The sequence below is a fragment of the Dromaius novaehollandiae genome, chromosome 20 (assembly GCF_036370855.1).
Source record: "Dromaius novaehollandiae isolate bDroNov1 chromosome 20, bDroNov1.hap1, whole genome shotgun sequence".
NCBI lineage: Eukaryota > Metazoa > Chordata > Aves > Casuariiformes > Dromaiidae > Dromaius > Dromaius novaehollandiae.
Genome location: NC_088117.1, coordinates 14,656,155 through 14,680,857, shown reverse-complemented (window position 1 = coordinate 14,680,857; position 24,703 = coordinate 14,656,155). Strand labels below are relative to the sequence as shown.

At 61.2% G+C, this 24,703-nt stretch overlaps 1 long non-coding RNA gene across 15 annotated transcripts in view; it reads right to left on the bottom strand.

Annotated features, from left to right (window-relative positions):
* LOC135330397 (uncharacterized) overlaps positions 1–24,703 on the bottom strand; it is a 78,645-nt gene that overhangs the window by 30,187 nt on the left and 23,755 nt on the right. For 12 of the 15 annotated variants that reach the window (XR_010392435.1, XR_010392428.1, XR_010392430.1 and 9 more), the window contains 12 exons: positions 23,190–23,317; positions 22,612–22,778; positions 22,256–22,419; positions 21,679–21,845; positions 15,212–15,339; positions 14,634–14,800; positions 14,278–14,441; positions 13,701–13,867; positions 7,035–7,162; positions 6,457–6,623; positions 6,101–6,264; positions 5,524–5,690 (listed from right to left, as the gene is read on the bottom strand). This is a non-coding gene — a long non-coding RNA (uncharacterized LOC135330397). The remainder of the gene's footprint in view (positions 1–5,523; positions 5,691–6,100; positions 6,265–6,456; positions 6,624–7,034; positions 7,163–13,700; positions 13,868–14,277; positions 14,442–14,633; positions 14,801–15,211; positions 15,340–21,678; positions 21,846–22,255; positions 22,420–22,611; positions 22,779–23,189; positions 23,318–24,703) is intronic. The other 3 variants (XR_010392437.1, XR_010392439.1, XR_010392438.1) reach the window with 3 other exon arrangements.

Sequence of the window (24,703 nt, the reverse complement as noted above, 5' to 3'; positions counted from 1 at the left end):
CCAGACGAGAGGAGGCATCAGGCTGCCGTGCCGCTGCTAGAGACATCCAGACCCCCGCGCAGACACCCCCCACACACTCCTCCAGGCTGCGTCCGCAGGGGCGAGCGCACGCCCCGGCCCGCGCTGGGGAGGAACCGGGGCCCTACAGGCGACACACGCAAAAGGGAGAGTCAGAGCCGCGCTCCGGCAGACCCGGCGCCGCGCAGACCCGGCGCCGCGCGGCGCGGCCCCCGGCCCGACTCCCCCCCCCCCCCCCGCCCCGCCGCCTCCACGCAGCGACGGCCCCGGCTGGCAGGACACAGCCCGACACCCGCGGCCACCCGAAGGCACACGCTCGCCTCACCTCGCCTCACCGCGGCCCCCACATGCTCGACTCCAGCCCGCCTCTGCCCTCGCCCGCCGCCGTCCAGCGAAAACACCCGCCCTACTCGCCGCCATCTTGCCCGCCGCCGCACCGCGCGTGCGCCGGCCGCCCAGGGCTCGCGCCGCCGCACCGCGCGCGCGCGGCCCAGGACCGCGCGCGAGGGGCGGGGGGAGCGGAGCGCGAGGGGCGGGGGGAGCGGAGCGCGAGGGGCGGGGGGAGCGGAGCGCGAGGGGCGGGGGGAGCGGAGCGCGAGGGGCGGGGGGAGCGGAGCGCGAGGGGCGGGGGGAGCGGAGCGCGAGGGGCGGGGGGAGCGGAGCGCGAGGGGCGGGGGGAGCGGAGCGCGAGGGGCGGGGGGAGCGGAGCGCGAGGGGCGGGGGGAGCGGAGCGCGAGGGGCGGGGGGAGCGGAGCGCGAGGGGCGGGGGGAGCGGAGCGCGAGGGGCGGGGGGAGCGGAGCGCGAGGGGCGGGGGGAGCGGAGCGCGAGGGGCGGGGGGAGCAGCGCGAGGGGCGGGGGGAGCGGAGCGCGAGGGGCGGGGGGAGCGGAGCGCGAGGGGCGGGGGGAGCGGAGCGCGAGGGGCGGGGGGAGCGGAGCGCGAGGGGCGGGGGGAGCGGAGCGCGAGGGGCGGGGGGAGCGGAGCGCGAGGCAGCCCAGACCCGCAATGGCCCCACCCTCGCGTGGTCGCAGCGCCGCGCTGCAGCCGGCCGGCTCCCGCGCGCCAACCGCAGCCCGCCGCGCCACCCCGGCGCTCAGGCCGAGCAGCGAGCGCCCCGAGGCTGCTCTGCCCGCGCCCGAGAGAGCGGCGGGGATCAGCGAGCAGGCGCTGGGGCTGCCCCGGGGAGAGAGCGCCGCGGAGCAGCTCCGAGACGGCACTGCCCGTCCCCGCGCCCCCAGGAAGCACCGAGAAGGAAAAGCCCTCTCGGGAAAAGCGCTCCCGGTCCGTGAGCACCGGGCAGGGGGCACGAGCGCGGCCCCTGCGCTTACCCGTCCCCGAGAGAGCGCAGAGTAGCGGCCAACGCGGCGACCGGCAGCGCGCACGTGTGCGCCGGCTGCCCGCAACGGTCTCCGTACGCAGCGGTGGCCGCCGGCGGCTGCAGTGCTGCCTTGTCGACACGCGAGGGCAGCCGTGAGCGCGCCGGAACGCAATGCGCATGCGCGCCCCCCCTCCCGCGTGCAGTGCCGCCTCTCAGACACGCGAGGGCAGCAAGGAGCAGGGCGCAGCGCTTTCCTGCCCCCCTTGCAAATACTCGCTAGACAAAAGTGGCTTGGGCTCCTCCCGAACGCTTACCTGGCTTCATTACTACAGCTATTAGGAACCGAAGTGCATAGCCTTCTAGAAAAGGGAACGACCGTCTTTTCAAAACTTCCCCTGACTCCCCAGAATTGTCACTGCCTTGCATCAGCAGCCAGCTTCTTCCAACCCAGCCGCAAGAAACATTTTGCCTTCCCGGCAGAACTTTCTGCTCCCCGGGGTGTCCAAAGGAAACCCGTCACTCACTACTGTCTGTCAAAACGTACCGGAAGCCCTCAAATACAGGACAAGACGCCTTCTCTAAGGAAGCTGACTACTAGGTCTGCTTCACGGCAGCTTCTCCCCAGTATCAGGGCCCACTCAATAAACAAAATAGGACGAGAAATGTCTTAATCTGCTCCAAGTGCTTTCGTATAAGAGAACAACATCAAAACGAGGTATTATTGCATTTAGCCTCCACTACACGTGCTACCCCAGCGCCACGGACTTGCTTTAAAGCATCAGTGACGTACGCAGTCTGGCAGTAATTAATATTCACAGAATGAATACGCACTCGATCGAGTACAGGTGTTCATAAAAAGCTTTGCCAGTGCGTCGCTAGGTAACAAACCTAGACAAGCAGCTATTTGCCCTGATCCTTCGGCTTACATTTCTTCTGCCGGATGTAGTCAAACGTACCTGCATGCAGTGGCCTTGCGAGGCAGTGACACGGTGTCCGTGGGGTGGCTGTTCCAGGGTCTCTCGGGCTGTTCCAGGGTCCTCGGACAGCAACGGTGCTGGTCGACTTTCCCTTGCGTTGCACAGCAGGACAGCTCCGCACCGTGCCCTCCCAGCACCGCCACTCCTCCCAGCAGCTGCCTAACCGGCCCCAATCCTGAGCAAAGCTACGACCCCCAGGAGCCCGCAGCACCCCTCCTACTCTTCCCGCCCTCCCCATTTCCAAGAGGGACAGCCCCAGCCCCCGGGGACAACCCTGCCTGGTCACGCTGCTGACCGAAAAGCGGATTCGTTGCCCGCTGTGCACTAAGCCAATAATGACACGCTCAGGAGAGACATTTGCTTATTTATTTCAGAGTTGTGCAAGCCTGGCTGCTCGGTGTTTTCCCCACAAATCAAGCGCAACTTCCCCCCCCCGCCCCGGCTTTCCAAGTAGCATTTATACAAGTTGCAAGGTTTGCAACTTTCCCTCTTACACCGGTTGGTTAGTGATTTACATACAATTCTAATATTGCTTACACACCATTTTAAAACTACGCATGCTCAGGGGAGGGGTCTTCACCCGGGCACAGGTCTTTCTGACCTATGGGCGTGATTTTCTTGTATTATAATGAGGACAGTTCAGTTCGGGGATACCTCGAATTCCTTTGCTAAATCGGCAACGTCTACATAGAAAACAAAACATTTTGATTTACTATTTCTTTAAGGCTTTAGCACTTCTAGCATGGCCTTGATTAAAGAATTATTTCCTCCCAGGAAATGGGGGGGGGGGGGGGTTTCTCCTCATCTGCCTAGTTTAAACAGCAGGAACACTCTTTCTGAGCTTCCAAGGTTGTCTTGCAACACCATCGGAGATGGAAAACACTTCCTGCCCTGTACCGGGGAAAAACAGGGGCATTCCACTGTCCCCCGTGACCTGTGGGGACTCAGGCGTGAGTGACACACGTCCAGTAAGGAACAGACCCAGCGGGCACTACAGCTCCTGGCCTGCCACGCGGCCGCCTGCTGGGAACCCCGCTGGCAGGGACCTGCCGCCGCCGCCCCCCCCGCGGGGCCACCTCGAGAGGCGCAGCATGGTCACCCAGTAGCCCCCACTGTAGTGAGAAGACTACACCTCCCAGCATACCGTGCACGCGAAAAGGGCGGCCCGGAAGCCCAGTGCCGGAAGACTACTGCTCCCGGCATGCCATGCCAAGCAACATGGCCGCCCGGAAGCCCAGTGCCGGAAGACTACCGCTCCCAGCATGCCGCGCTCAGAACAAACATGCCCGACCGGAAGCCCAGTGACGGAAGACTACTGCTCCCGGCATGCCGCGCCGAAAGCTACGGCTCCCCGCATTCCCGCACCCCAACGCCCGCCCCCCGCCCGCAGCGCTGGGGCACCTTTGACCCTCGGCACATTCCGTTCCTTTCCGTCCCGCCCCCCTTCCCCTTCCCCCCTGTCCCCCCGGAAACGGCCGCAGAGCCCCGAGCGCGGCCCCGCCAGCCCCACCACCGGCCCGGGGCTCCCCCGACACCCCCGCGACCGGCCCCGCCTCAGCTCCGACACTGCCCCCGCCCCTCCACCACCCTCCTCCCCCCGCTCCCCGACACGCTCCCGAGCTGACACAGGAGACCCCCCCCCCACCACCACCCCCGCGCTCCTCCGACCGCGCAGTAAACCGCACCACAGCCCCGGCGCACCCCCTTCCTCCCCCCGCCTCCGTGGCCCCGGGACGCTCCCAGCCGCCGGGACCCCCGGCACACGCGGGACCCGCAGCCTGCAGCGCGCCTCCCCCGGCCCCGCTCACCTCCTCCGCGGGGCGGCCGCCGGGCTGGTCCCGAAGGGCCGTGCTCCGTGGCAGCTCCGCTGCCCAGCTCCTGCCCCAGCGCCAGCTCCCCCCAACTGCGGCCCCAGCCCCCAAATGTGGGCCTGCCCTTGCCATCAGCCCCACCTGGGGCCTGTCCTGCCACCCAGCTCCCCCTGGCATTCATCCCAGCCCCAGGGCCCGCAGCTGTGGGCCTGCAGGAACTGGGCAGGGGGCCTGGCCATCAGCCCCTTCAGGGACAGCTGGGGCTGCCAGGGCAGCAGAGGCACCCCCACTCTCCTGACAGCAGCTTGCTGAGAGCTGAAGGGAGAGCCCTGCCTGGGGTGTAGAGTGCGGAAAGGGGAGTATGCGGAGCACAAGAGAACAAATCGAGAGCTCTGGGTGCAACACAAGTCAAGAAAAAAAAGAAAAAAAAAAAAAGAACAACGATAGAGCAAACAGAGTGACTCGGGGGGCACCAAAAGGAGGGCCCTGGGGCACACCCAGAAGCACCCAGAAAACTCCAGGACAGGAGAAAAAGCTAAACAGAGACCTCTGCGGCGTGCCGCAAAACACACACGGGGCCACGGGGCGCACCGAAAGGCACGCAGAGGGCTCGGGGGCAACCCAGAATGTGAACTGAGGGGTCCTGAGGGCATCAGAGGGCATCAGAGGGCAAGTGCAGGGCTCTGGGGCAGACCAAAATACAGAGGAAGGGCCTTGGCACACACCAGAGGGGTCACCAGGCACGCCGCAGGGCTCAACGCGGCTGACCGGATGGTGCCTGCAGGCTGCCCCAGGCACACGAGCGACACTGCGGAGTGCCAAAAGCAAATCCGGGAGCGGTTCGGGGACCTCACGCAGCCCTGGAGGGGCTCTGGCTGCCCTTGCGATGAGGGGAAACACCCCCAAGAGCCCCGAGGGTCCAGGCAACGCAAGGGAAATTCCCCGCAGCTCTGGGAACAGCACCGGGCACCCTGGCAAGCGCAGGCACTCCCAAGTACATGGGACTCGGGGACCAGCTCCCAGCCCCGGACACAATGCGTAACCTCCTGCCCCGGGCATCGTGTTCAGGCAAACCGCCCTGGAGCTCGGCACCAGCGTGCCTCCCCTTACCTACGATATCCAAAGAGTCACCGCCGCACCAGCGTCTGTCCGTCCGTCCGTCTGTCGGGGAAGGGTCAGCTCCTGCCCCTGCCCTCGACGTGGCAGGTGTCCGAGTAGCCTCCCCCCAGTGCTTTTTCCTTCAGGGCTAGGATTCAGCTCGGAGAGCTGAGAGGAAAATGCCTGATCCCGCCTGCCTGCACTTCTGCCCTAACCCAGGCCAGAGCCCCTCAGGTTACTTAGTCCTCAGCGCTGCCTCGGGGAGGCCGAAATAACTGCTAACGGTCATTAGCGATACTTACCCTAGTTACCCGTGCCAGAACGCCTCCTCCTGTAGCAGTTCCTGGCGATATCGAGGGGCCGCTGCATTCTGGCTTCCTTGTTTCATCCCGTCCCTTCGGTATTAACCACAAGCAAACGCTCGTCCGTCTCTTCTCCTCGTCAGCATTTGCTGTCCTTGGTTCCATCTCTGTAAGGAAGCGATAAACTCGCGTTTTACTTCCAGTGAAACGCTTAGGTTTATGCACGATCTTTTTCTCTTTACCCTGTTTTCTTTTTCCCCCTTTTTTTTCTTTTTTTCTTCTTCTTTTCCTTAAGGGAAAGGTCTTAATACGGCACTTTGCACCATACGTTGCAGGGTAAACGGTCTGGAAACGTTACACACAGCAATTAGGGCTAGGTTATTAGGCAGGCGGGCACGTCGCCTAATACCTTCCTAACGCCACCTTCCACGAAACCTTATTTTTATTCCGCTTCAGTGTTATTGTTACTGTTCGCAAACCCTCGTATGCATGCGCTTAACCCACAACTCTCTCGGTCTTTAACTACGTGGAGGAACGACAGCCCTCGATTTGCCTGTCTCCCTTTCAAGCCTATTACCTTTTTGAGACTGCTCCTAGCTTCCTCTTACTCTTGCATGCTGGCCTCACAGGCGACGACCAAAACGAACAACTGGATCGCTAGGTCTAGCCCCCTCTCTTCAAGATGTGCCCCTTCGGGGCTTACGTTTCTTGGTCTCTTCAACTTCAGCCGTGGCAATTAATCTAAAAAAGTAAGTATGACATCTATTCCTTTCCGTAGCTGCGTGTACGATAACAAAACAAAAGAGAAACAGCCAAAGCAAAGCTAAGGCAGATACAGGCAACAGCAGCCACAGGGTAGGAACGGGTTACTCAGTCCTCAGCGCTGCCTCGGGGAGGCCGAAATAACTGCTAACGGTCATTAGCGATACTTACCCTAGTTACCCGTGCCAGAACGCCTCCTCCTGTAGCAGTTCCTGGTGATATCGAGGGGCCGCTGCATTCTGGCTTCCTTGTTTCATCCCGTCCCTTCGGTATTAACCGCAAGCAAACGCTCGTCCGTCTCTTCTCCTCGTCAGCATTTGCTGTCCTTGGTTCCATCTCTGTAAGGAAGCGATAAACTCGCATTTTACTTCCAGTGAAACGCTTAGGTTTATGCACGATCTTTTTCTCTTTACCCTGTTTTCTTTTTCCCCCTTTTTTTTTCTTTTTTTCTTCTTCTTTTCCTTAAGGGAAAGGTCTTAATACGGCACTTTGCACCATACGTTGCAGGGTAAACGGTCTGGAAACGTTACTCACAGCAATTAGGGCTAGGTTATTAGGCAGGCGGGCACGTCGCCTAATACCTTCCTAACGCCATCTTCCACGAAACCTTATTTTTATTCCGCTTCAGTGTTATTGTTACTGTTCGCAAACCCTCGTATGCATGCGCTTAACCCACAACTCTCTCGGTCTTTAACTACGTGGAGGAACGACAGCCCTCGATTTGCCTGTCTCCCTTTCAAGCCTATTACCTTTTTGAGACTGCTCCTAGCTTCCTCTTACTCTTGCATGCTGGCCTCACAGGCGACGACCAAAATGAACCACCGGATCCCCAGGTCTTGCTGCTTCTCTTCGAGATGTCCCCCTTCGGTGGGCTACCCTGCCAAACAAACCAAAAAGACTGCCGAGGCCGCGAGGGTACCAGATTTTCAGACCGCTTCTCCGAGGCTTTCGGGGTGACTGACGTCACCGCTTCGCTTCACGTTACTCACAGCTACCTTCGTCTATTACTTAGGGCTAAACCTGTTTCTGTTTGCAGAGGGGCTTGTTGCTTGTTTAAACTTGACATATAGTCCATAACCTGCTCTGCATGCTCCCTAGTCCCTTCTGCTTTTGCAACACTTGTGGTAATTCAAGGCGGTAATTAAGAGTCCCCATTGTCCCATAGGCTGGAGCGAGACATTGCTGCTGCTCTGAGGAGGTGCCTAAAAGCCACGCTGTTTTCGCTAGCATCACTGGGGCTTCCCAGAGCCCATCGGTGTTCTCTTTGGCTCTTCCCGAGCCTTTTAGGTTTTTTAGGCTATTCCTTAGCCCTCCATTTTAGGGCAATGTTCTCCTTAAGCACTGCGCACAGCACGATTATCCCAGATCAGCCACATCGTGCACACACAGAGGCTTCTGAGAGGCGGCTCAGAAGAAAAGAGAGAAAAGTCTCTTTGTCATCCGCACATTCACCCGTCAACACTCTTCACCAGGAAGTGCTCTAAGTTCCTGTTTCTCTAAAGCGGGACTGAGTCGAGGCGGAGACGCAGATCGCACCCCATCTTTGTTAGAACGCCTCACTGCTGCGGGGACTGGGTCTGGCAGCAGTTTGAGGAATGTTTGGGGCCTTGCACAGAGTGCAGGGGAAGGTCTGGAGTCAGTGACAACATTGCGGCAGGGCTCGGAGGCGTTTTGGGGCCTGTGGGGGTGTTGGGGCAGGATTTGTGGGTGGTTTAATGGCTCTGGGGGGGCTGGTTGCAGGAAGGGTGGGACTCTGCGGGGCCCTCAGGGCAGGGGTGCCATCCCAGATGCGTAGTGAGCACACAGGGGTGCCCTACGTGGCTCTCAGCTCGGCGGGAGCAGCCACCGGTCTCCCACCCCACCAGACAGGGGAGCGGGGCGGGGGGGGGGGGGGAGAGGAGGTGGAGGGATCTATGAGCTCGCAGAGAACGCCAGAGGAGGCAGCAGGGAACTCCCCAAGGACCCCGCGTCCCAGACGAGAGGAGGCATCAGGCTGCCGTGCCGCTGCTAGAGACATCCAGACCCCCGCGCAGACACCCCCCACACACTCCTCCAGGCTGCGTCCGCAGGGGCGAGCGCACGCCCCGGCCCGCGCTGGGGAGGAACCGGGGCCCTACAGGCGACACACGCAAAAGGGAGAGTCAGAGCCGCGCTCCGGCAGACCCGGCGCCGCGCAGACCCGGCGCCGCGCGGCGCGGCCCCCGGCCCGACTCCCCCCCCCCCCCCGCCCCGCCGCCTCCACGCAGCGACGGCCCCGGCTGGCAGGACACAGCCCGACACCCGCGGCCACCCGAAGGCACACGCTCGCCTCACCTCGCCTCACCGCGGCCCCCACATGCTCGACTCCAGCCCGCCTCTGCCCTCGCCCGCCGCCGTCCAGCGAAAACACCCGCCCTACTCGCCGCCATCTTGCCCGCCGCCGCACCGCGCGTGCGCCGGCCGCCCAGGGCTCGCGCCGCCGCACCGCGCGCGCGCGGCCCAGGACCGCGCGCGAGGGGCGGGGGGAGCGGAGCGCGAGGGGCGGGGGGAGCGGAGCGCGAGGGGCGGGGGGAGCGGAGCGCGAGGGGCGGGGGGAGCGGAGCGCGAGGGGCGGGGGGAGCGGAGCGCGAGGGGCGGGGGGAGCGGAGCGCGAGGGGCGGGGGGAGCGGAGCGCGAGGGGCGGGGGGAGCGGAGCGCGAGGGGCGGGGGGAGCAGCGCGAGGGGCGGGGGGAGCGGAGCGCGAGGGGCGGGGGGAGCAGCGCGAGGGGCGGGGGGAGCGGAGCGCGAGGGGCGGGGGGAGCGGAGCGCGAGGGGCGGGGGGAGGAGCGCGAGGGGCGGGGGGAGCGGAGCGCGAGGGGCGGGGGGAGCGGAGCGCGAGGGGCGGGGGGAGCGGAGCGCGAGGGGCGGGGGGAGCGGAGCGCGAGGCAGCCCAGACCCGCAATGGCCCCACCCTCGCGTGGTCGCAGCGGCGCGCTGCAGCCGGCCGGCTCCCGCGCGCCAACCGCAGCCCGCCGCGCCACCCCGGCGCTCAGGCCGAGCAGCGAGCGCCCCGAGGCTGCTCTGCCCGCGCCCGAGAGAGCGGCGGGGATCAGCGAGCAGGCGCTGGGGCTGCCCCGGGGAGAGAGCGCCGCGGAGCAGCTCCGAGACGGCACTGCCCGTCCCCGCGCCCCCAGGAAGCACCGAGAAGGAAAAGCCCTCTCGGGAAAAGCGCTCCCGGTCCGTGAGCACCGGGCAGGGGGCACGAGCGCGGCCCCTGCGCTTACCCGTCCCCGAGAGAGCGCAGAGTAGCGGCCAACGCGGCGACCGGCAGCGCGCACGTGTGCGCCGGCTGCCCGCAACGGTCTCCGTACGCAGCGGTGGCCGCCGGCGGCTGCAGTGCTGCCTTGTCGACACGCGAGGGCAGCCGTGAGCGCGCCGGAACGCAATGCGCATGCGCGCCCCCCCTCCCGCGTGCAGTGCCGCCTCTCAGACACGCGAGGGCAGCAAGGAGCAGGGCGCAGCGCTTTCCTGCCCCCCTTGCAAATACTCGCTAGACAAAAGTGGCTTGGGCTCCTCCCGAACGCTTACCTGGCTTCATTACTACAGCTATTAGGAACCGAAGTGCATAGCCTTCTAGAAAAGGGAACGACCGTCTTTTCAAAACTTCCCCTGACTCCCCAGAATTGTCACTGCCTTGCATCAGCAGCCAGCTTCTTCCAACCCAGCCGCAAGAAACATTTTGCCTTCCCGGCAGAACTTTCTGCTCCCCGGGGTGTCCAAAGGAAACCCGTCACTCACTACTGTCTGTCAAAACGTACCGGAAGCCCTCAAATACAGGACAAGACGCCTTCTCTAAGGAAGCTGACTACTAGGTCTGCTTCACGGCAGCTTCTCCCCAGTATCAGGGCCCACTCAATAAACAAAATAGGACGAGAAATGTCTTAATCTGCTCCAAGTGCTTTCGTATAAGAGAACAACATCAAAACGAGGTATTATTGCATTTAGCCTCCACTACACGTGCTACCCCAGCGCCACGGACTTGCTTTAAAGCATCAGTGACGTACGCAGTCTGGCAGTAATTAATATTCACAGAATGAATACGCACTCGATCGAGTACAGGTGTTCATAAAAAGCTTTGCCAGTGCGTCGCTAGGTAACAAACCTAGACAAGCAGCTATTTGCCCTGATCCTTCGGCTTACATTTCTTCTGCCGGATGTAGTCAAACGTACCTGCATGCAGTGGCCTTGCGAGGCAGTGACACGGTGTCCGTGGGGTGGCTGTTCCAGGGTCTCTCGGGCTGTTCCAGGGTCCTCGGACAGCAACGGTGCTGGTCGACTTTCCCTTGCGTTGCACAGCAGGACAGCTCCGCACCGTGCCCTCCCAGCACCGCCACTCCTCCCAGCAGCTGCCTAACCGGCCCCAATCCTGAGCAAAGCTACGACCCCCAGGAGCCCGCAGCACCCCTCCTACTCTTCCCGCCCTCCCCATTTCCAAGAGGGACAGCCCCAGCCCCCGGGGACAACCCTGCCTGGTCACGCTGCTGACCGAAAAGCGGATTCGTTGCCCGCTGTGCACTAAGCCAATAATGACACGCTCAGGAGAGACATTTGCTTATTTATTTCAGAGTTGTGCAAGCCTGGCTGCTCGGTGTTTTCCCCACAAATCAAGCGCAACTTCCCCCCCCCGCCCCGGCTTTCCAAGTAGCATTTATACAAGTTGCAAGGTTTGCAACTTTCCCTCTTACACCGGTTGGTTAGTGATTTACATACAATTCTAATATTGCTTACACACCATTTTAAAACTACGCATGCTCAGGGGAGGGGTCTTCACCCGGGCACAGGTCTTTCTGACCTATGGGCGTGATTTTCTTGTATTATAATGAGGACAGTTCAGTTCGGGGATACCTCGAATTCCTTTGCTAAATCGGCAACGTCTACATAGAAAACAAAACATTTTGATTTACTATTTCTTTAAGGCTTTAGCACTTCTAGCATGGCCTTGATTAAAGAATTATTTCCTCCCAGGAAATGGGGGGGGGGTTTCTCCTCATCTGCCTAGTTTAAACAGCAGGAACACTCTTTCTGAGCTTCCAAGGTTGTCTTGCAACACCATCGGAGATGGAAAACACTTCCTGCCCTGTACCGGGGAAAAACAGGGGCATTCTACTGTCCCCCGTGACCTGTGGGGACTCAGGCGTGAGTGACACACGTCCAGTAAGGAACAGACCCAGCGGGCACTACAGCTCCTGGCCTGCCACGCGGCCGCCTGCTGGGAACCCCGCTGGCAGGGACCTGCCGCCGCCGCCCCCCCCGCGGGGCCACCTCGAGAGGCGCAGCATGGTCACCCAGTAGCCCCCACTGTAGTGAGAAGACTACACCTCCCAGCATACCGTGCACGCGAAAAGGGCGGCCCGGAAGCCCAGTGCCGGAAGACTACTGCTCCCGGCATGCCATGCCAAGCAACATGGCCGCCCGGAAGCCCAGTGCCGGAAGACTACCGCTCCCAGCATGCCGCGCTCAGAACAAACATGCCCGACCGGAAGCCCAGTGACGGAAGACTACTGCTCCCGGCATGCCGCGCCGAAAGCTACGGCTCCCCGCATTCCCGCACCCCAACGCCCGCCCCCCGCCCGCAGCGCTGGGGCACCTTTGACCCTCGGCACATTCCGTTCCTTTCCGTCCCGCCCCCCTTCCCCTTCCCCCCTGTCCCCCCGGAAACGGCCGCAGAGCCCCGAGCGCGGCCCCGCCAGCCCCACCACCGGCCCGGGGCTCCCCCGACACCCCCGCGACCGGCCCCGCCTCAGCTCCGACACTGCCCCCGCCCCTCCACCACCCTCCTCCCCCCGCTCCCCGACACGCTCCCGAGCTGACACAGGAGACCCCCCCCCCACCACCACCCCCGCGCTCCTCCGACCGCGCAGTAAACCGCACCACAGCCCCGGCGCACCCCCTTCCTCCCCCCGCCTCCGTGGCCCCGGGACGCTCCCAGCCGCCGGGACCCCCGGCACACGCGGGACCCGCAGCCTGCAGCGCGCCTCCCCCGGCCCCGCTCACCTCCTCCGCGGGGCGGCCGCCGGGCTGGTCCCGAAGGGCCGTGCTCCGTGGCAGCTCCGCTGCCCAGCTCCTGCCCCAGCGCCAGCTCCCCCCAACTGCGGCCCCAGCCCCCAAATGTGGGCCTGCCCTTGCCATCAGCCCCACCTGGGGCCTGTCCTGCCACCCAGCTCCCCCTGGCATTCATCCCAGCCCCAGGGCCCGCAGCTGTGGGCCTGCAGGAACTGGGCAGGGGGCCTGGCCATCAGCCCCTTCAGGGACAGCTGGGGCTGCCAGGGCAGCAGAGGCACCCCCACTCTCCTGACAGCAGCTTGCTGAGAGCTGAAGGGAGAGCCCTGCCTGGGGTGTAGAGTGCGGAAAGGGGAGTATGCGGAGCACAAGAGAACAAATCGAGAGCTCTGGGTGCAACACAAGTCAAGAAAAAAAAGAAAAAAAAAAAAAGAACAACGATAGAGCAAACAGAGTGACTTGGGGGGCACCAAAAGGAGGGCCCTGGGGCACACCCAGAAGCACCCAGAAAACTCCAGGACAGGAGAAAAAGCTAAACAGAGACCTCTGCGGCGTGCCGCAAAACACACACGGGGCCACGGGGCGCACCGAAAGGCACGCAGAGGGCTCGGGGGCAACCCAGAATGTGAACTGAGGGGTCCTGAGGGCATCAGAGGGCATCAGAGGGCAAGTGCAGGGCTCTGGGGCAGACCAAAATACAGAGGAAGGGCCTTGGCACACACCAGAGGGGTCACCAGGCACGCCGCAGGGCTCAACGCGGCTGACCGGATGGCGCCTGCAGGCTGCCCCAGGCACACGAGCGACACTGCGGAGTGCCAAAAGCAAATCCGGGAGCGGTTCGGGGACCTCACGCAGCCCTGGAGGGGCTCTGGCTGCCCTTGCGATGAGGGGAAACACCCCCAAGAGCCCCGAGGGTCCAGGCAACGCAAGGGAAATTCCCCGCAGCTCTGGGAACAGCACCGGGCACCCTGGCAAGCGCAGGCACTCCCAAGTACATGGGACTCGGGGACCAGCTCCCAGCCCCGGACACAATGCGTAACCTCCTGCCCCGGGCATCGTGTTCAGGCAAACCGCCCTGGAGCTCGGCACCAGCGTGCCTCCCCTTACCTACGATATCCAAAGAGTCACCGCCGCACCAGCGTCTGTCCGTCCGTCCGTCTGTCGGGGAAGGGTCAGCTCCTGCCCCTGCCCTCGACGTGGCAGGTGTCCGAGTAGCCTCCCCCCAGTGCTTTTTCCTTCAGGGCTAGGATTCAGCTCGGAGAGCTGAGAGGAAAATGCCTGATCCCGCCTGCCTGCACTTCTGCCCTAACCCAGGCCAGAGCCCCTCAGGTTACTTAGTCCTCAGCGCTGCCTCGGGGAGGCCGAAATAACTGCTAACGGTCATTAGCGATACTTACCCTAGTTACCCGTGCCAGAACGCCTCCTCCTGTAGCAGTTCCTGGCGATATCGAGGGGCCGCTGCATTCTGGCTTCCTTGTTTCATCCCGTCCCTTCGGTATTAACCACAAGCAAACGCTCGTCCGTCTCTTCTCCTCGTCAGCATTTGCTGTCCTTGGTTCCATCTCTGTAAGGAAGCGATAAACTCGCGTTTTACTTCCAGTGAAACGCTTAGGTTTATGCACGATCTTTTTCTCTTTACCCTGTTTTCTTTTTCCCCCTTTTTTTTCTTTTTTTCTTCTTCTTTTCCTTAAGGGAAAGGTCTTAATACGGCACTTTGCACCATACGTTGCAGGGTAAACGGTCTGGAAACGTTACACACAGCAATTAGGGCTAGGTTATTAGGCAGGCGGGCACGTCGCCTAATACCTTCCTAACGCCACCTTCCACGAAACCTTATTTTTATTCCGCTTCAGTGTTATTGTTACTGTTCGCAAACCCTCGTATGCATGCGCTTAACCCACAACTCTCTCGGTCTTTAACTACGTGGAGGAACGACAGCCCTCGATTTGCCTGTCTCCCTTTCAAGCCTATTACCTTTTTGAGACTGCTCCTAGCTTCCTCTTACTCTTGCATGCTGGCCTCACAGGCGACGACCAAAACGAACAACTGGATCGCTAGGTCTAGCCCCCTCTCTTCAAGATGTGCCCCTTCGGGGCTTACGTTTCTTGGTCTCTTCAACTTCAGCCGTGGCAATTAATCTAAAAAAGTAAGTATGACATCTATTCCTTTCCGTAGCTGCGTGTACGATAACAAAACAAAAGAGAAACAGCCAAAGCAAAGCTAAGGCAGATACAGGCAACAGCAGCCACAGGGTAGGAACGGGTTACTCAGTCCTCAGCGCTGCCTCGGGGAGGCCGAAATAACTGCTAACGGTCATTAGCGATACTTACCCTAGTTACCCGTGCCAGAACGCCTCCTCCTGTAGCAGTTCCTGGTGATATCGAGGGGCCGCTGCATTCTGGCTTCCTTGTTTCATCCCGTCCCTTCGGTATTAACCGCAAGCAAACGCTCGTCCGTCTCTTCTCCTCGTCAGCATTTGCTGTCCTTGGTTCCATCTCTGTAAGGAAGCGATAAACTCGCATTTTACTTCCAGTGAAACGCTTAGGTTTATGCACGATCTTTTTCTCTTTACCCTGTTTTCTTTTTCCCCCTTTTTTTTTCTTTTTTTCTTCTTCTTTTCCTTAAGGGAAAGGTCTTAATACGGCACTTTGCACCATACGTTGCAGGGTAAACGGTCTGGAAACGTTACTCACAGCAATTAGGGCTAGGTTATTAGGCAGGCGGGCACGTCGCCTAATACCTTCCTAACGCCATCTTCCACGAAACCTTATTTTTATTCCGCTTCAGTGTTATTGTTACTGTTCGCAAACCCTCGTATGCATGCGCTTAACCCACAACTCTCTCGGTCTTTAACTACGTGGAGGAACGACAGCCCTCGATTTGCCTGTCTCCCTTTCAAGCCTATTACCTTTTTGAGACTGCTCCTAGCTTCCTCTTACTCTTGCATGCTGGCCTCACAGGCGACGACCAAAATGAACCACCGGATCCCCAGGTCTTGCTGCTTCTCTTCGAGATGTCCCCCTTCGGTGGGCTACCCTGCCAAACAAACCAAAAAGACTGCCGAGGCCGCGAGGGTACCAGATTTTCAGACCGCTTCTCCGAGGCTTTCGGGGTGACTGACGTCACCGCTTCGCTTCACGTTACTCACAGCTACCTTCGTCTATTACTTAGGGCTAAACCTGTTTCTGTTTGCAGAGGGGCTTGTTGCTTGTTTAAACTTGACATATAGTCCATAACCTGCTCTGCATGCTCCCTAGTCCCTTCTGCTTTTGCAACACTTGTGGTAATTCAAGGCGGTAATTAAGAGTCCCCATTGTCCCATAGGCTGGAGCGAGACATTGCTGCTGCTCTGAGGAGGTGCCTAAAAGCCACGCTGTTTTCGCTAGCATCACTGGGGCTTCCCAGAGCCCATCGGTGTTCTCTTTGGCTCTTCCCGAGCCTTTTAGGTTTTTTAGGCTATTCCTTAGCCCTCCATTTTAGGGCAATGTTCTCCTTAAGCACTGCGCACAGCACGATTATCCCAGATCAGCCACATCGTGCACACACAGAGGCTTCTGAGAGGCGGCTCAGAAGAAAAGAGAGAAAAGTCTCTTTGTCATCCGCACATTCACCCGTCAACACTCTTCACCAGGAAGTGCTCTAAGTTCCTGTTTCTCTAAAGCGGGACTGAGTCGAGGCGGAGACGCAGATCGCACCCCATCTTTGTTAGAACGCCTCACTGCTGCGGGGACTGGGTCTGGCAGCAGTTTGAGGAATGTTTGGGGCCTTGCACAGAGTGCAGGGGAAGGTCTGGAGTCAGTGACAACATTGCGGCAGGGCTCGGAGGCGTTTTGGGGCCTGTGGGGGTGTTGGGGCAGGATTTGTGGGTGGTTTAATGGCTCTGGGGGGGCTGGTTGCAGGAAGGGTGGGACTCTGCGGGGCCCTCAGGGCAGGGGTGCCATCCCAGATGCGTAGTGAGCACACAGGGGTGCCCTACGTGGCTCTCAGCTCGGCGGGAGCAGCCACCGGTCTCCCACCCCACCAGACAGGGGAGCGGGGCGGGGGGGGGGGGGGGGGAGAGGAGGTGGAGGGATCTATGAGCTCGCAGAGAACGCCAGAGGAGGCAGCAGGGAACTCCCCAAGGACCCCGCGTCCCAGACGAGAGGAGGCATCAGGCTGCCGTGCCGCTGCTAGAGACATCCAGACCCCCGCGCAGACACCCCCCACACACTCCTCCAGGCTGCGTCCGCAGGGGCGAGCGCACGCCCCGGCCCGCGCTGGGGAGGAACCGGGGCCCTACAGGCGACACACGCAAAAGGGAGAGTCAGAGCCGCGCTCCGGCAGACCCGGCGCCGCGCAGACCCGGCGCCGCGCGGCGCGGCCCCCGGCCCGACTCCCCCCCCCCCCCCGCCCCGCCGCCTCCACGCAGCGACGGCCCCGGCTGGCAGGACACAGCCCGACACCCGCGGCCACCCGAAGGCACACGCTCGCCTCACCTCGCCTCACCGCGGCCCCCACATGCTCGACTCCAGCCCGCCTCTGCCCTCGCCCGCCGCCGTCCAGCGAAAACACCCGCCCTACTCGCCGCCATCTTGCCCGCCGCCGCACCGCGCGTGCGCCGGCCGCCCAGGGCTCGCGCCGCCGCACCGCGCGCGCGCGGCCCAGGACCGCGCGCGAGGGGCGGGGGGAGCGGAGCGCGAGGGGCGGGGGGAGCGGAGCGCGAGGGGCGGGGGGAGCGGAGCGCGAGGGGCGGGGGGAGCGGAGCGCGAGGGGCGGGGGGAGCGGAGCGCGAGGGGCGGGGGGAGCGGAGCGCGAGGGGCGGGGGGAGCAGCGCGAGGGGCGGGGGGAGCGGAGCGCGAGGGGCGGGGGGAGCGGAGCGCGAGGCAGCCCAGACCCGCAATGGCCCCACCCTCGCGTGGTCGCAGCGGCGCGCTGCAGCCGGCCGGCTCCCGCGCGCCAACCGCAGCCCGCCGCGCCACCCCGGCGCTCAGGCCGAGCAGCGAGCGCCCCGAGGCTGCTCTGCCCGCGCCCGAGAGAGCGGCGGGGATCAGCGAGCAGGCGCTGGGGCTGCCCCGGGGAGAGAGCGCCGCGGAGCAGCTCCGAGACGGCACTGCCCGTCCCCGCGCCCCCAGGAAGCACCGAGAAGGAAAAGCCCTCTCGGGAAAAGCGCTCCCGGTCCGTGAGCACCGGGCAGGGGGCACGAGCGCGGCCCCTGCGCTTACCCGTCCCCGAGAGAGCGCAGAGTAGCGGCCAACGCGGCGACCGGCAGCGCGCACGTGTGCGCCGGCTGCCCGCAACGGTCTCCGTACGCAGCGGTGGCCGCCGGCGGCTGCAGTGCTGCCTTGTCGACACGCGAGGGCAGCCGTGAGCGCGCCGGAACGCAATGCGCATGCGCGCCCCCCCTCCCGCGTGCAGTGCCGCCTCTCAGACACGCGAGGGCAGCAAGGAGCAGGGCGCAGCGCTTTCCTGCCCCCCTTGCAAATACTCGCTAGACAAAAGTGGCTTGGGCTCCTCCCGAACGCTTACCTGGCTTCATTACTACAGCTATTAGGAACCGAAGTGCATAGCCTTCTAGAAAAGGGAACGACCGTCTTTTCAAAACTTCCCCTGACTCCCCAGAATTGTCACTGCCTTGCATCAGCAGCCAGCTTCTTCCAACCCAGCCGCAAGAAACATTTTGCCTTCCCGGCAGAACTTTCTGCTCCCCGGGGTGTCCAAAGGAAACCCGTCACTCACTACTGTCTGTCAAAACGTACCGGAAGCCCTCAAATACAGGACAAGACGCCTTCTCTAAGGAAGCTGACTACTAGGTCTGCTTCACGGCAGCTTCTCCCCAGTATCAGGGCCCACTCAATAAACAAAATAGGACGAGAAATGTCTTAATCTGCTCCAAGTGCTTTCGTATAAGAGAACAACATCAAAACGAGGTATTATTGCATTTAGCCTCCACTACACGTGCTACCCCAGCGCCACGGACTTGCTTTAAAGCATCAGTGACGTACGCAGTCTGGCAGTAATTAATATTCACAGAATGAATACGCACTCGATCGAGTACAGGTGTTCATAAAAAGCTTTGCCAGTGCGTCGCTAGGTAACAAACCTAGACAAGCAGCTATTTGCCCTGATCCTTCGGCTTACATTTCTTCTGCCGGATGTAGTCAAACGTACCTGCATGCAGTGGCCTTGCGAGGCAGTGACACGGTGTCCGTGGGGTGGCTGTTCCAGGGTCTCTCGGGCTGTTCCAGGGTCCTCGGACAGCAACGGTGCTGGTCGACTTTCCCTTGCGTTGCACAGCAGGACAGCTCCGCACCGTGCCCTCCCAGCACCGCCACTCCTCCCAGCAGCTGCCTAACCGGCCCCAATCCTGAGCAAAGCTACGACCCCCAGGAGCCCGCAGCACCCCTCCTACTCTTCCCGCCCTCCCCATTTCCAAGAGGGACAGCCCCAGCCCCCGGGGACAACCCTGCCTGGTCACGCTGCTGACCGAAAAGCGGATTCGTTGCCCGCTGTGCACTAAGCCAATAATGACACGCTCAGGAGAGACATTTGCTTATTTATTTCAGAGTTGTGCAAGCCTGGCTGCTCGGTGTTTTCCCCACAAATCAAGCGCAACTTCCCCCCCCCGCCCCGGCTTTCCAAGTAGCATTTATACAAGTTGCAAGGTTTGCAACTTTCCCTCTTACACCGGTTGGTTAGTGATTTACATACAATTCTAATATTGCTTACACACCATTTTAAAACTACGCATGCTCAGGGGAGGGGTCTTCACCCGGGCACAGGTCTTTCTGACATATGGGCGTGATTTTCTTGTATTATAATGAGGACAGTTCAGTTCGGGGATACCTCGAATTCCTTTGCTAAATCGGCAACGTCTACATAGAAAACAAAACATTTTGATTTACTATTTCTTTAAGGCTTTAGCACTTCTAGCATGGCCTTGATTAAAGAATTATTTCCTCCCAGGAAATGGGGGGGGGGGTTTCTCCTCATCTGCCTAGTTTAAACAGCAGGAACACTCTTTCTGAGCTTCCAAGGTTGTCTTGCAACACCATCGGAGATGGAAAACACTTCCTGCCCTGTACCGGGGAAAAACAGGGGCATTCTACTGTCCCCCGTGACCTGTGGGGACTCAGGCGTGAGTGACACACGTCCAGTAAGGAACAGACCCAGCGGGCACTACAGCTCCTGGCCTGCCACGCGGCCGCCTGCTGGGAACCCCGCTGGCAGGGACCTGCCGCCGCCGCCCCCCCCGCGGGGCCACCTCGAGAGGCGCAGCATGGTCACCCAGTAGCCCCCACTGTAGTGAGAAGACTACACCTCCCAGCATACCGTGCACGCGAAAAGGGCGGCCCGGAAGCCCAGTGCCGGAAGACTACTGCTCCCGGCATGCCATGCCAAGCAACATGGCCGCCCGGAAGCCCAGTGCCGGAAGACTACCGCTCCCAGCATGCCGCGCTCAGAACAAACATGCCCGACCGGAAGCCCAGTGACGGAAGACTACTGCTCCCGGCATGCCGCGCCGAAAGCTACGGCTCCCCGCATTCCCGCACCCCAACGCCCGCCCCCCGCCCGCAGCGCTGGGGCACCTTTGACCCTCGGCACATTCCGTTCCTTTCCGTCCCGCCCCCCTTCCCCTTCCCCCCTGTCCCCCCGGAAACGGCCGCAGAGCCCCGAGCGCGGCCCCGCCAGCCCCACCACCGGCCCGGGGCTCCCCCGACACCCCCGCGACCGGCCCCGCCTCAGCTCCGACACTGCCCCCGCCCCTCCACCACCCTCCTCCCCCCGCTCCCCGACACGCTCCCGAGCTGACACAGGAGACCCCCCCCCCACCACCACCCCCGCGCTCCTCCGACCGCGCAGTAAACCGCACCACAGCCCCGGCGCACCCCCTTCCTCCCCCCGCCTCCGTGGCCCCGGGACGCTCCCAGCCGCCGGGACCCCCGGCACACGCGGGACCCGCAGCCTGCAGCGCGCCTCCCCCGGCCCCGCTCACCTCCTCCGCGGGGCGGCCGCCGGGCTGGTCCCGAAGGGCCGTGCTCCGTGGCAGCTCCGCTGCCCAGCTCCTGCCCCAGCGCCAGCTCCCCCCAACTGCGGCCCCAGCCCCCAAATGTGGGCCTGCCCTTGCCATCAGCCCCACCTGGGGCCTGTCCTGCCACCCAGCTCCCCCTGGCATTCATCCCAGCCCCAGGGCCCGCAGCTGTGGGCCTGCAGGAACTGGGCAGGGGGCCTGGCCATCAGCCCCTTCAGGGACAGCTGGGGCTGCCAGGGCAGCAGAGGCACCCCCACTCTCCTGACAGCAGCTTGCTGAGAGCTGAAGGGAGAGCCCTGCCTGGGGTGTAGAGTGCGGAAAGGGGAGTATGCGGAGCACAAGAGAACAAATCGAGAGCTCTGGGTGCAACACAAGTCAAGAAAAAAAAGAAAAAAAAAAAAAGAACAACGATAGAGCAAACAGAGTGACTCGGGGGGCACCAAAAGGAGGGCCCTGGGGCACACCCAGAAGCACCCAGAAAACTCCAGGACAGGAGAAAAAGCTAAACAGAGACCTCTGCGGCGTGCCGCAAAACACACACGGGGCCACGGGGCGCACCGAAAGGCACGCAGAGGGCTCGGGGGCAACCCAGAATGTGAACTGAGGGGTCCTGAGGGCATCAGAGGGCATCAGAGGGCAAGTGCAGGGCTCTGGGGCAGACCAAAATACAGAGGAAGGGCCTTGGCACACACCAGAGGGGTCACCAGGCACGCCGCAGGGCTCAACGCGGCTGACCGGATGGCGCCTGCAGGCTGCCCCAGGCACACGAGCGACACTGCGGAGTGCCAAAAGCAAATCCGGGAGCGGTTCGGGGACCTCACGCAGCCCTGGAGGGGCTCTGGCTGCCCTTGCGATGAGGGGAAACACCCCCAAGAGCCCCGAGGGTCCAGGCAACGCAAGGGAAATTCCCCGCAGCTCTGGGAACAGCACCGGGCACCCTGGCAAGCGCAGGCACTCCCAAGTACATGGGACTCGGGGACCAGCTCCCAGCCCCGGACACAATGCGTAACCTCCTGCCCCGGGCATCGTGTTCAGGCAAACCGCCCTGGAGCTCGGCACCAGCGTGCCTCCCCTTACCTACGATATCCAAAGAGTCACCGCCGCACCAGCGTCTGTCCGTCCGTCCGTCTGTCGGGGAAGGGTCAGCTCCTGCCCCTGCCCTCGACGTGGCAGGTGTCCGAGTAGCCTCCCCCCAGTGCTTTTTCCTTCAGGGCTAGGATTCAGCTCGGAGAGCTGAGAGGAAAATGCCTGATCCCGCCTGCCTGCACTTCTGCCCTAACCCAGGCCAGAGCCCCTCAGGTTACTTAGTCCTCAGCGCTGCCTCGGGGAGGCCGAAATAACTGCTAATGGTCATTAGCGATACTTACCCTAGTTACCCGTGCCAGAACGCCTCCTCCTGTAGCAGTTCCTGGCGATATCGAGGGGCCGCTGCATTCTGGCTTCCTTGTTTCATCCCGTCCCTTCGGTATTAACCACAAGCAAACGCTCGTCCGTCTCTTCTCCTCGTCAGCATTTGCTGTCCTTGGTTCCATCTCTGTAAGGAAGCGATAAACTCGCGTTTTACTTCCAGTGAAACGCTTAGGTTTATGCACGATCTTTTTCTCTTTACCCTGTTTTCTTTTTCCCCCTTTTTTTTCTTTTTTTCTTCTTCTTTTCCTTAAGGGAAAGGTCTTAATACGGCACTTTGCACCATACGTTGCAGGGTAAACGGTCTGGAAACGTTACACACAGCAATTAGGGCTAGGTTATTAGGCAGGCGGGCACGTCGCCTAATACCTTCCTAACGCCACCTTCCACGAAACCTTATTTTTATTCCGCTTCAGTGTTATTGTTACTGTTCGCAAACCCTCGTATGCATGCGCTTAACCCACAACTCTCTCGGTCTTTAACTACGTGGAGGAACGACAGCCCTCGATTTGCCTGTCTCCCTTTCAAGCCTATTACCTTTTTGAGACTGCTCCTAGCTTCCTCTTACTCTTGCATGCTGGCCTCACAGGCGACGACCAAAACGAACAACTGGATCGCTAGGTCTAGCCCCCTCTCTTCAAGATGTGCCCCTTCGGGGCTTACGTTTCTTGGTCTCTTCAACTTCAGCCGTGGCAATTAATCTAAAAAAGTAAGTATGACATCTATTCCTTTCCGTAGCTGCGTGTACGATAACAAAACAAAAGAGAAACAGCCAAAGCAAAGCTAAGGCAGATACAGGCAACAGCAGCCACAGGGTAGGAACGGGTTACTCAGTCCTCAGCGCTGCCTCGGGGAGGCCGAAATAACTGCTAACGGTCATTAGCGATACTTACCCTAGTTACCCGTGCCAGAACGCCTCCTCCTGTAGCAGTTCCTGGTGATATCGAGGGGCCGCTGCATTCTGGCTTCCTTGTTTCATCCCGTCCCTTCGGTATTAACCGCAAGCAAACGCTCGTCCGTCTCTTCTCCTCGTCAGCATTTGCTGTCCTTGGTTCCATCTCTGTAAGGAAGCGATAAACTCGCATTTTACTTCCAGTGAAACGCTTAGGTTTATGCACGATCTTTTTCTCTTTACCCTGTTTTCTTTTTCCCCCTTTTTTTTTCTTTTTTTCTTCTTCTTTTCCTTAAGGGAAAGGTCTTAATACGGCACTTTGCACCATACGTTGCAGGGTAAACGGTCTGGAAACGTTACTCACAGCAATTAGGGCTAGGTTATTAGGCAGGCGGGCACGTCGCCTAATACCTTCCTAACGCCATCTTCCACGAAACCTTATTTTTATTCCGCTTCAGTGTTATTGTTACTGTTCGCAAACCCTCGTATGCATGCGCTTAACCCACAACTCTCTCGGTCTTTAACTACGTGGAGGAACGACAGCCCTCGATTTGCCTGTCTCCCTTTCAAGCCTATTACCTTTTTGAGACTGCTCCTAGCTTCCTCTTACTCTTGCATGCTGGCCTCACAGGCGACGACCAAAATGAACCACCGGATCCCCAGGTCTTGCTGCTTCTCTTCGAGATGTCCCCCTTCGGTGGGCTACCCTGCCAAACAAACCAAAAAGACTGCCGAGGCCGCGAGGGTACCAGATTTTCAGACCGCTTCTCCGAGGCTTTCGGGGTGACTGACGTCACCGCTTCGCTTCACGTTACTCACAGCTACCTTCGTCTATTACTTAGGGCTAAACCTGTTTCTGTTTGCAGAGGGGCTTGTTGCTTGTTTAAACTTGACATATAGTCCATAACCTGCTCTGCATGCTCCCTAGTCCCTTCTGCTTTTGCAACACTTGTGGTAATTCAAGGCGGTAATTAAGAGTCCCCATTGTCCCATAGGCTGGAGCGAGACATTGCTGCTGCTCTGAGGAGGTGCCTAAAAGCCACGCTGTTTTCGCTAGCATCACTGGGGCTTCCCAGAGCCCATCGGTGTTCTCTTTGGCTCTTCCCGAGCCTTTTAGGTTTTTTAGGCTATTCCTTAGCCCTCCATTTTAGGGCAATGTTCTCCTTAAGCACTGCGCACAGCACGATTATCCCAGATCAGCCACATCGTGCACACACAGAGGCTTCTGAGAGGCGGCTCAGAAGAAAAGAGAGAAAAGTCTCTTTGTCATCCGCACATTCACCCGTCAACACTCTTCACCAGGAAGTGCTCTAAGTTCCTGTTTCTCTAAAGCGGGACTGAGTCGAGGCGGAGACGCAGATCGCACCCCATCTTTGTTAGAACGCCTCACTGCTGCGGGGACTGGGTCTGGCAGCAGTTTGAGGAATGTTTGGGGCCTTGCACAGAGTGCAGGGGAAGGTCTGGAGTCAGTGACAACATTGCGGCAGGGCTCGGAGGCGTTTTGGGGCCTGTGGGGGTGTTGGGGCAGGATTTGTGGGTGGTTTAATGGCTCTGGGGGGGCTGGTTGCAGGAAGGGTGGGACTCTGCGGGGCCCTCAGGGCAGGGGTGCCATCCCAGATGCGTAGTGAGCACACAGGGGTGCCCTACGTGGCTCTCAGCTCGGCGGGAGCAGCCACCGGTCTCCCACCCCACCAGACAGGGGAGCGGGGCGGGGGGGGGGGGGGAGAGGAGGTGGAGGGATCTATGAGCTCGCAGAGAACGCCAGAGGAGGCAGCAGGGAACTCCCCAAGGACCCCGCGTCCCAGACGAGAGGAGGCATCAGGCTGCCGTGCCGCTGCTAGAGACATCCAGACCCCCGCGCAGACACCCCCCACACACTCCTCCAGGCTGCGTCCGCAGGGGCGAGCGCACGCCCCGGCCCGCGCTGGGGAGGAACCGGGGCCCTACAGGCGACACACGCAAAAGGGAGAGTCAGAGCCGCGCTCCGGCAGACCCGGCGCCGCGCAGACCCGGCGCCGCGCGGCGCGGCCCCCGGCCCGACTCCCCCCCCCCCCCCGCCCCGCCGCCTCCACGCAGCGACGGCCCCGGCTGGC